Genomic DNA, 11,681 nt, shown 5'->3' on the forward strand with positions numbered 1-11,681 from the left:
AGAACGAAACAATGTCCGATCCTGGGCCAACCTCACTACTGCTGCCACACTTGAGTCCATCAATGATGCCACCTGGCCAATCCATCTCGTTTGAGGTCTTCCTCTTTTTCTCTGACCCCTCCACCTTACCCAGCATGACATCCTTCTCCAGCAGCCACCACTCGTCTGTCTCTAAACGGCCACCACTCGTCTGTCTGTCGTGCTGTGGTGGATTGAGTTGCTGTGATTCTGAGGGCTATGCCACCGGTGTTTTAAATAACCAGCAGGGTCACCCATGGTGGACAGGTTTCAGATGAGCTACAAAACAAAGACAGACTAGGAAGAAAGAGTGGCACACTACTTCTGAATCGCTAGTCACTGAAAACTCTATGAATAGCAGAGAAACCCAGTATATTAATTGGGTATAATATCATAGTGGAGTTTGCTATACTATAATAAATAGAAGATGAATCTAATCAAGACTAGTCCTGTGCTTATTTCCTTTGAAGAGATACTAGTTACTTGACCAATTCAAAATAGGATATAAATTGATGTGTTCAGTTTGTTTGATGGACTAAGATTGCATTTTTATTTTATTGGTTGTGTATTTTTTTCGTTTCTTTGTATTGAACCTCTAATGAGAGCCTTAGGGAGGCCCCCAGCACTGCTACTTCCACCACCACCCTTATAATAGAGATTATCTATAGAACAAATAGTAGGGTCAAGTTTTAATCCCAGGGTGATCTGATTGCAAAGCACAAACGCTCTAAGGTATATTGAAAATATGGTCTTTAAAGGCCCATTCTCCTGTAAGAACAGGATAGTTACATTCCACTTAATACCACTAGTCTTAGGTATGTGTTAATCAGACAGTTCCAAGGTAGAATTTTCTCAGTTCAAGACTGTGCAGCAGAAAACCTGCTGACCTTTCTCTGATCCCTTAACAAGCGTTATTTTTATCATTTAAATGGAGTCACAGTTTCTGAGAGTAGGGTGTGAATCACTAATGAATGTTGAACACGGGGAAAGTGGATTAGCTAAAGATGATTGCTATGAAAGACTGTTTTTCCGTTATGCTTGATTTTGGACCTAGGCTTGTTAAGGTTATTAAATGAAAACTAATTACTGAAGGCTACTGGATGAGTAGGGGTACTGGTGTGGCATACTGGGATAATTCACTGGATGGCAAGCTTGGTTTGAAACACAAGATCAGCAATTCCAAGTCACTAGCTGCTCCTCAGAAACCATATACAGGGTCACTATGAGTGGGAACTGACTTAATGGCACTTAACAACAACAAACATCCTGTAAGTATCATTCAAAATGGCATTAGATTAGAAAGATGAGGCACTCAGAATCCATCAAACACATTATTTGATGTTTCAGTTACATTTGCTTTTTCACCTATTCCACAACTCCTAATTTTATTGTACACAAATTTCATAGTAATTTTTTTTTTTTAACCTATTACAAGATTCTAATGTTACATTATGATTGTTTATCAGTAATGAATCTGTTTTTGTCAGGGACTAGTGAACCAAAATCTGAATCATTTAGGGAAAAGGGACTGTAACCAAAAGTAGGAAGAAAATAAAAATTTCCTGCCAGGTTGATCACATCAGATGCATCATTTGGGCACAGGAATAGGCACTCAATTAACTACTTTATAAAGTTAATGCTTTGTCAGCTACCAACTGAAAGGTTGATGGTTCAAACATACCCAGAGGTGACTGGAAAGAAAGGCCTGGTGATATTCTAAAAGGTCACTGCCATAAAAAACATATGAAGTGCTTCTACTCTGCACACATGAGAGCCCCATGAGTTAAAACTGATACCAAAAAATATTCCACATAATGCTATATCAATTTGTTAAAACATAAGTTAGCATATAAATCTACATCGTCACAGTAAGAATGCTAAAGAACTACAACTTTATTCCCTGGTTTAGAGGCTCTATTTTCTATTACTCTGTTTTGTTCACAATGGATGTTGTTGTTTCTGAGTGCTCTCAAGCCAGTTCCGACTCACAGTGACCCTAGCTACAACAGAACAAAAAACTGCCTGGTTCTGTGCCATCCTAACAATTGTTACATGTAAACCCATTGCTACTGCTGTTGTGTCAATCCATTTCATTTGTGGTCTTCCTCTTATTTACTGACTCTCCACTTTACCAACCATGATGAACTTTTGTGACTGATTCCTCCTAATAACATGTCCAAAGTATGAGAAATAAATCCTCATGATCCCAGCTTCTAAGGAGCATTCTGGCTGTACTTATTTTAATGCAGATTTGTTTATTCTTTTGGCAGTACATAGTACTTTTAATATTATTCTTCAATGCCATTATTCAAATGCATCAATTCTTCTGCAGTCTTCCTTATTCACCGTCCAACTTGCACATGCATATGAAGTAGATGAAAATATTGTGGCCTGGGTCAGGCATTCCTTAGTTCTCAAACTGTTATCTTTGCTGATGAACACTTCAAAGAGTTCTTTTGCAGTAGATCTGCCTAATGCAATATGTTGCTTGATTGCTTAAATGTTGCTTCCATCCAAACAAAATGAAGTCTTTGACAACTTCCAACTTTTCTCCATTTATTGTGGTTGTTTGCCATTGGGTTAGTTTTAATTCATAACTACTGTGTGTAGCATTTCCAAGGCCATAAACCTTTACAGGAGCAGAAAATGCCATCTTTCTCCCACAGGGTTTCTGGTAGATTTGAACTGTTGACATTGTGGTTAGCAGCACAGCTCCTCATCCACTATGCTACCAGAGCTCCGTTCTCCATTTACCATTATGCTGTTTATTGGCCCAGGTATGAGGACTTTTGTTTTCCTTATATTGAGGTGCAATCTATACTGAAGGCTGTGGTCTTTGATCTTCATTGTTGTTAAGTGCCATTGAATCAGTTCCAACACATTGTGACCCTGTGTAGGGTTTCAGAGTAGTAGCTTGTGGGTTTGAACCGCTGACCTTGAATTTAACTGGTGCAGCAGATCCCCTCAGAAGCCACTGTTTTGATTGGACCTTTTCCTTTGAAGGTGCCCTCATGAGATTTGTCTGCAGCTATCCACTGATGGCAGAGACATGTTTAGGCACTTTTTATTTGAAAGAAACCCATTCATGTATGAACTAGAACCTTGATAGCAATATTTTTTGACTTTTAGTGTATTTCTCTCTGTGTATCTGTGTATATATGTATATTAGTATGTATATATTATTAAATGTATATGTTGTTGTTCTTAGGTGCCATTGAATTGGTCTTGACCCATAGTGACCCTGTACAGGTTTTCCTAGGAGCAACTGATGAGTTTGAACTGCCAACCTTGCAGCTCAAAGTGACTTGGCAGTCCAGTACATTAACCCATAGCTCCATACCAGGACTCCATATATGCAACTATTTATATTAGCATATATTCACATATTAGTATACATACTAGTATATATGTATATGTGTACTTGTATATATCTATCCTGGTTTTTGTAGTTTAGAAGCCTTTTTCTACTTGGTTATGATGTGGCAATTATTTTTGCCATTTCAGTTTTCATAGTTGTTATTGCTGTTAAGTGCAGTTATGACTCATAGTGCCCCTATATAGGGTTTCCAAGAAGCTATTTGTGAGTTTGAAGCTCTGACCATGTGGTTCAAACCAACCTTGCAGTACAGTGCTTTAGGTTTATTAATTTAAATGACCACCGCTTATCTTATAAATAAATAGCAATGGAACACTGTCAGTGCCAGGATATTGAATACTCAACTATGAAGAGCACCTTATTATTGTCAGATACAGTGTCAGAAGGCGAGCCCCTCAGGTTGGAAGGCTCTCAAAATACAACTTGGGAAGAGCTGCCTCATCAAAGTATACTTGACCATGATTACACAGCTAGAGTAAAGCTTTCAGGACCTTTATTTGCTGATGGGGCACGACTCAAAATTAAGAGGAACAGTGATAAACATCCACTAATGATCAGAACATGGGATGTATAAAGTATGAATATAGAAAAATTGGAAGTTGTAAAAAATGAAATGGAGCACATAAAGATCGATAACGTAGGTATTAGTGAGTTGAAATGAACTGGTATTGATCATTTTGAATCTGACAATCATATGATTTACTATTCTGGGAAAGACAAATTAAAGAAAAATCAGGTCAATTTATCAAAAAAAAAAAAAAAGAACATTTCAAGATCTATTTTGAAATGTAGTTTTGTCTGTGATAGGATAATATCCATATGTCTATATGGAAAACCATTTAATAGCACTGTTACTCAAATTTTTACAGCAACCACTAAAGCCAGTGAAGATGGAATTGAAAAATTCTATCAAACTCTTCAGTGTGAAATTGATCAAGCATGTAATAATATGGACCGATAATTGTTGGTAATTAGAATGCAAAGGTTGGAAACAGAGAAGTACCAGTAGTTAGAGAAGAGTAGTAAAACAGTAATAAAGGAAATGATGCTGGAGATTGCATAGAATTGTGCAAGACCAAGAATTTCTTCATTGCAAATACCTCTTTTAAACAATGTAAAAGATGACTATGCACATGGACATCACCAGATGGAATACACAGAAATCAAAATCACTACATTTGTGGGAAGTGACTATGGAAAATCTCAGTATTTTCTTCCAAACCAAGACCATGGGCAAAGAGTGTGTAGATTCAGGCTGAAGCCAAAGAAAATTAAAACAAGTCCACGAAACCTAAAATATGACATTGAATATATTACACCTGAATTTAGAGATTATCTCAAGAACAGATTTGATGTCTTCGACACTAATGACCGAAAACTAGAATAGTTGTGGGATGGCATCAAGAACATCATAAAAGAAGTAAGTTAAATGTCATTAAGAAGACAAGAAAGAAGGAAAAGACCAAAATAGATATCAGAAGAGACTCTGAAACATGCTTTCCAGTGCAGATATGTTAAAGCAAATGGAAGAAATGAGGAAGTGAAAGATCTGAACAGAAACTTCAAAGAGAAGAAAAATTCAAATATTATGTTTTTCCCTTTCCATTTTCTAACTCCAGGTGCAAAGACCTAGAGTTAGAAAATGGAAAGGGAAGAACACCTGCAGAATTTCTCAAACTGAAAGAACTGAAGAAAACATTCAAGCCAGCCTTGACCTGCAATATTGAATAATTCTATGGGTAAAATATTGGGTGATGCAGAAAGCATCAAAGGAAGATGGAGGAACACACAGAGCCACGGTAACAAAAAGAAATGGTTGGTGTTAAACCATTTCAAGTGATAGCAAATGATCAAGAGCCAATGGTAATGAAGGAAGAAGTCTAAGGCACACTGAAGTCATCATCAAATAACAAGGTTCAGGGAATTAATGGAAGACAAGCTGAAATCTGTCAACAAACTTATACAGCACATGAGACATTCAACTACCTCAAGAAATTTGGCTAACTGATTGGAAGAGATCCATATTTGTACCCATTCCCAAAAGAGGTACCCAATGGAAAGCAAAAGTCATTGGACAATCTCATTACTATCACAGGCAAGTAAAATTTTGCTAAAGGTAATCCAAAAATGGCTGTAACAATTCATTGACAGGGATCTACCAGAGGGTCAAGCTTCATTTAGATGAGGATGTGGAATGAGGGATATCATTGCTAACATCAGATGAATCTTGCCTGAAAGCAGAGAATATCAGAAACATGTTTATGTGTGATTTATTGACTATGCAAAGGCTTTTGACTGTGTGGCTCATGACAAGCTATGGACAACATTGTGAAGCATGAGTATTCCGGAACACCTAATCGTGCTTATGAGGAACCTGTTCATAGACCGAGATAGTCATTCACATAGAACAAGGGAATACTGCATGGTTTTAAATTAGGAAAGGTGTGAGTCAGGGTTGTATTCTTTTACCATACTTATTTAGTGTGTATGCTGAGCAAATAACCTGAGAATCTGGATTATATGAAGAAGAATGTGGCATCAGGATTGGAGGAAGACTTATTAACAACCTGTGATATGCAAATAATGCAACCTTGGTTGTTGAAAGCAAAAATGACTTAAAATACATACTCATGAAGATCAAAGACCATAGCCTTCGGTATGGGTTGCACCTGAATGTAAAGAAAACAAAAATCCTCACCACTGGACCAATAAATAACATCATGACAAATTGAGAAAAGATTGAAGTTGTGAAAGACTTCATTTTTCACAGACCAACAATTGACACTTAGTGAAGCAGCAGTCAAGAAATCAAATGATGCATTACATTAGGTAGATCTGCTGCAGAAGACCTCTTCAAAGTGTTCAGTGTTTTGATACCTTTTATAATCATTTTTAGGAATTCCTTCTCAGGCATTTCCAAAGCCTGCCCATCTTCCAGTATGGAGTGTAGGTATGTACTTCCAGCTCATTTGCCTCAGTCATTTTATCTCGTTTCTGGACATGTGCAGATATGGTCATCTGCTTCTGTTTTTTTGGGCATCTTCAGGGGTTATCTGTGGACTTAATACTTAGATGGGTATGCATTTTGGTATTTTTTATGTTTTCTGAATGCCTCCAGGTAGACGTGATCAGGAAATGGGCTTCCCTTTTCACTCTTCTTCCTGAGAAGTTTCAAGATACCACTGTTGGTCATCTGACGTAATTTAGGATTTAATTTTCAGCCTATTTCCTCTTTTGTCTGCTTGTCCCGCTCCACAATCCCCCTTCAGGCCTTGTTTCTAGTTGGAAACAGTTCAGGGCTGGCTGTGGCTGTTTGGTTTTAATTGGAAACTGTCTATTTAAATTTCAAGATCTGTGTGCATGCATAGTAGAACTCTCCGAGGGTGGGACCGGGATGCCCACTAGCTCAGGCACCCCTATAGTCACCAGAATGGAGGTACACAGACAGCAAGGGACCAGTGAACAGATACCAAAAGAAAAGAATGTCCACACCTTTATCTCAGCGGTTCTGCCAGGCGTCTGTGGCCGCTCCAATCCTTCCCCCATGTGGTCTCACCCAAGATTGCGGCTCCTGGAGCAGCCAAGTGTCCCGGACTAGAAAGCAATAGATTTCTTGCTTCTGCCACAAATTCCCCCAGCTGTGAGCCTTCCAACCTTCTAAGTATTCCCCTACATGTGGTTCAGAGTTCTGGGACCATCCCCTGAGCCTGCTTGGTCAGGTATTCTGTGTTGTTGTTGGCTGAGCTCTTTGCTACACGTCCACCCGATCTGCCATCTTGTTTGTTCTCCAAAGTGTTCAAGAGCAAAGATGTCAATTTGAGGACTAAGGTGTGCCTGGTATGTTCAGTTACTTCATATGCATGTGAAAATTGGACAGTGAATAGGGAAGACCATGGACGAATTGATGCATTTGAGTTATGGTGTTGGAGAAGAGTATCAGAAGTACTATGGACTGCCAGAAAAGTAAACAATTCTGTGTTGGAAGAAGTACAACAAGATTACTCCTTAAAAGCCAAGATGACCAGACTTCATCTCTCATAATTCAGGCATATTATCAGGAGGGTTCAGTCTCTAGAGAAGGATATCATGCTTGGTTAAGTTGAGGGTCAGCAACAGAGAGGGAGACCTTCAACAAGAAGAATTCGAGCAGTGGCAGCAACAATGGGCACATGCATAGCAGCAGTTGTGAGGATGGTGCCACACAGGGCAATGTTCTATTGTTCATAGGGTCGCTATGAGTCAGAACCGATTTGACAGCTTCTTGTTAGGTGCCATTGAGTCAGTGCTGACTCCTAGGTACTTTGTGCACAACAGAATGAGACACTGCCTGGTCCTGCATCATCCTCATGATTATTGCCATGTTTGAGCCCATTGTTACTCCCACTGTGTCCACTTATCTTGTTTGGGAGTCTTCCTCTTTTTCATTGAACCTCCACATTATCAAGCATGATATTCTTCGCTGGCAACTCAGCCATAGAATGAGAGATGAAGTCTTGCCATCCTTGCTCCTAAGGAACACTCAAATTTATTTGTACTTCTGGCAGTCCATGGTAATTTGAATATTCTTCGCCAACACCATAACTCAAATGCATGAATTCTTCTGTGGTCTTTCTTATTCATTGACCAACTTTCACATGCATATGAGGTTATTGAAAATACCATGGCTTGGATCAGGTGCACCTTAGCCCTCAAACTGACATCTTTGCTCTTGAACATTTTAAAGACGCCTAATGCAATATGTGTTTGATTTTTTTGACCACTATTTCTGTGAGTGTTGGTTGATCAGAGCAAAATTAAGTCTTTGATAACTTCAATCTTTTCTTCATTTACCTTGATCGTATTTATTGGTTCATTTTTGAGGATTTTTGTTTTCTTTACATTCAGGTGTAACCCATACAGAATGCTGTGAAAAACATTGTTGAAAAAATTATTTGCAATGAGTAAGTCGTTGGTCTTACCAAATTCTTCATTAGTAAGCATTTTAAGTCCTCTTCACTTTCAGCAAGCAATGTTGTATCATCTGCATATCACAGGTTGTTAATGAATCTTCCTCCAATCCTGATGCCATGTTCTTCTTTCGGATTAATTGCTCAGTATACAGATTGGATGAATATGGTGAAAGAATACAGCTGTACCACACTCCTTTCCTGATTTTACTGTATTCACTATACGTTTGTTCTGTTCTATTGACTGCCTCCTGGTCTAAGTACAAGTTCCTAAGAACATAATGAAGTGTTATGGAATATCCATTTTTCATAACGGTATCCATACTTTGCTATAATCCACAGCAGAATGCCTTTACATAATCAAAAAGCGTAAGTAAACGTCTTTCTGGTTCTCACTGTTTTCAGCCAAGATCTCCCTGACGTAATATTCAGAGCTATCTTGGCTGAAAACAGTGAGAACCAGAAAGAAGTTTACTTATGCTTTAGCAATATATTACTTGCATGTGGTATTAATGATGCTGTTAGATTATTTCTGAATTCTGCCGGGTCACGGTTCTTTGGAATAGGCACAAATATGGATCTCTTCCAATTGGTTGGCCACATAGCTGCGTTCCAAATACTTGGCACTGATGAATGAATACTTTCAGCACTGTATCAGTTTGTTGAAAGTTTTCAAATTGTTTTCCATCAATTCCTGGATCCTTGTTTTTGCCAGTGCCATTAGCGCACCTTGAACTTTTTCAATACAATTGGTTCTTGATCACATGCTACCTCATCAAATGGCCGGACATCAGCCAGCTCTTTTTGTTACAGTGACTCTGCGTATTCCTTCCATCTTCTTTCGGTGATACTTGCAGCATTCAATATTTTGGCTTTTTCTTCAGTGATTTCAGTTTGAGAAATGCCAAGTGTGGTTTTTTTGGTTTTCTAATTTTAGGTCTTTATACATTTAATTATAATGCTTGACTTTTTCTTCTCAAGCTGCCCCTTGACATTTTTTTTATTCAGCTCTTTTACATTATCACTTCTTCCAGTTTCTTTAGCTTTTCTACTCAAGAGCAAGTTTCAGAGTCTCTTCTGACATTTATTTTGGTCTTTCCTTTCTTTCCTGGCTTTTTAGTGACTTTATGCTTTCTTCCTGTAGGATGTTCTTTATGTAATTCCTCAACTTGTATGGTCTGCAGTCATTAATGTCTAATGCATCACATCTGTTCCTATTGTTAGATGTCGTTGAATCACTTCTGTCTCATAGATACCCTATGTACAACAGAACAAAACACTGCCTAGTTGTGAGCCATCTTCACAATCTGTTCTTGAGATGGCTTCTAAATTCAGGTGGGATATATTCAAGATCATATTTTGACTCTTGTGGATTTGTTTTAGTTTTTTTTTTTTTTTTCAGCTTCAGCATAACTTGCATTTGAGCAATGGATGGTCTCTTCCACAGTCAACCCCTTGTTTGGCTGATGATAGAACATTTCTCTATTCTCTCTTCCTGTGTATCTAGTTAATTTGATTCCTGTGTATTCCATTTGATGAGGTCCAAGGGTATAGTTCCCTTTTACTTTGTTGAAAAAGCTATTTGCAATGAATAAGTCATTGTTCTTACCAAATTCTATTTTGCGCACTCCAGCATAATTTTTGGTCACCAGGCCATATTTTTCAACTACTCATCCTTCCTCTTTGTTTCCAACTTTCACAATCCAATTATCAGTAATTCTCAATACATCTTGATTGCATATTTGATCAATTTTGGACTGAAGAACTTGATAGAATTCTTTAATTTCTTTATCCATGGCTTTAGTGACTAGTGTACAAATTTCAATGATAAGGTATTTAACTGGTCTTCTTTGTAGGTGTTTGGATACTATCCTATTACAAACAGCATTGTACTTCAAGGTAGATCTTGAAATGCTCTTTTTGATGATGAATATGAAACCATTCCTTTTTAATTTGTTGTACTTGACATTGTAAGTCATAAGATTGTCTGGTTCAAAATAGCCAATGCCAGTCCATTTCAGTTCATTAATACCTAGGATATTAGTCTTTATGTGTTGCAATGCCTTTTTGACAACTTTAAATTTTCCTAGAGTCATACTTCATATACTCAGTGTTCTAATCCTTAATGGATATTTATAACGATTTACTCTCATTTTGAGCTGTTCCCCACAAGCAAATGAAGATTCCCAAAGCCCTTTTTTCATTCACATCACTAAGGTCAACTCTATTTTGAGGGGTCTGTTGTTCCCAGTTACACTCTGAGTGCCTTCCAACCTGAGAGGCCTGTCTTTCAGTACTGTATTAACTAGGTTTTGCTGCTATTCATAAGGTTTTCAGTGACCAGCTATTCAGCAGTGGTTCGTCTCTCCCTCTTCCTAGTCTGTCTTAGTCTGGAAGTTCAGCTGAAGCCTATCTATCTTGGGTGACCCTGCTGTTATTTAAAATACCAGTAGCATAACTTCCAGCATCACAATAACACACAAACTTCTACAGTCTGACAAACTGACCGACACACAGTGGGCTGATTTGGTCACTAAACCTCGAAAATGAAAACACACTGCCATTGAGTTGATTCTGACTCTTAGTGATCCTATAGAACAGAGCAGAACTGTCCCCAAGGGCTCCCAAAAATGTAAATATTTACAGAAGCAGATTGCCTTCTCTTTCTCCTGAGAAGTGGCTCCTGATTTAGAACCACCCGCCTTTTAGTTAGCAATCAAGCCTTTGTTCATTATGCTAAAAGAACTTCTGACCTGGTTACTACAGCTATTTAATAAGCTGCTAGAAAACTTAGTGGTTTGCAACAATAATCATTTTAATATGCTCATACATTATTTTGGTTAGTAGTATTTCTAGGACATAGTAAGACAGTTAACTCTCCACTAGTGTCCAGGACCTTAGCTGAGAAGACTGGAGGACTATGGATGATTTCATGGGGGTGGAATCATCTGGAGGCCCCTTCACTCACATGTTTGGTGCCTGTGTTGGTAACACTTGAAGCCTAGATACACCAATGGGACTTTCTAAAAGTGACTTCTCTGTGTGGCTTCTCCAAGTGGTTTGGTTTCTTAAAAACATGGCAGCCTTAGGAAAACTTTATTTCCTATATTCAATTCAAGGCTCCAAGTGTGAATGCTCCAGCAAAGAACATGGAAGATGCATCATCTTTTATGATCCATCCCTGGAAGCCACAGGGCTTCACTTCTACCATACTCTAATCATCAAAGCATTTCCAAACCCACCCAAATTGAAGAAGAAAGAGGAGAATTAGATTTTACCTTTGGAAGAGAGAGTGGTAAGATCACATTGCAGAAGATCATGTGGGATGAGAGGTGTTGCTG

The sequence above is a fragment of the Chrysochloris asiatica genome, unplaced genomic scaffold (genome assembly GCF_000296735.1).
Source record: "Chrysochloris asiatica unplaced genomic scaffold, ChrAsi1.0 scaffold00254, whole genome shotgun sequence".
In the NCBI taxonomy this organism is placed as follows: Eukaryota; Metazoa; Chordata; class Mammalia; order Afrosoricida; family Chrysochloridae; genus Chrysochloris; species Chrysochloris asiatica.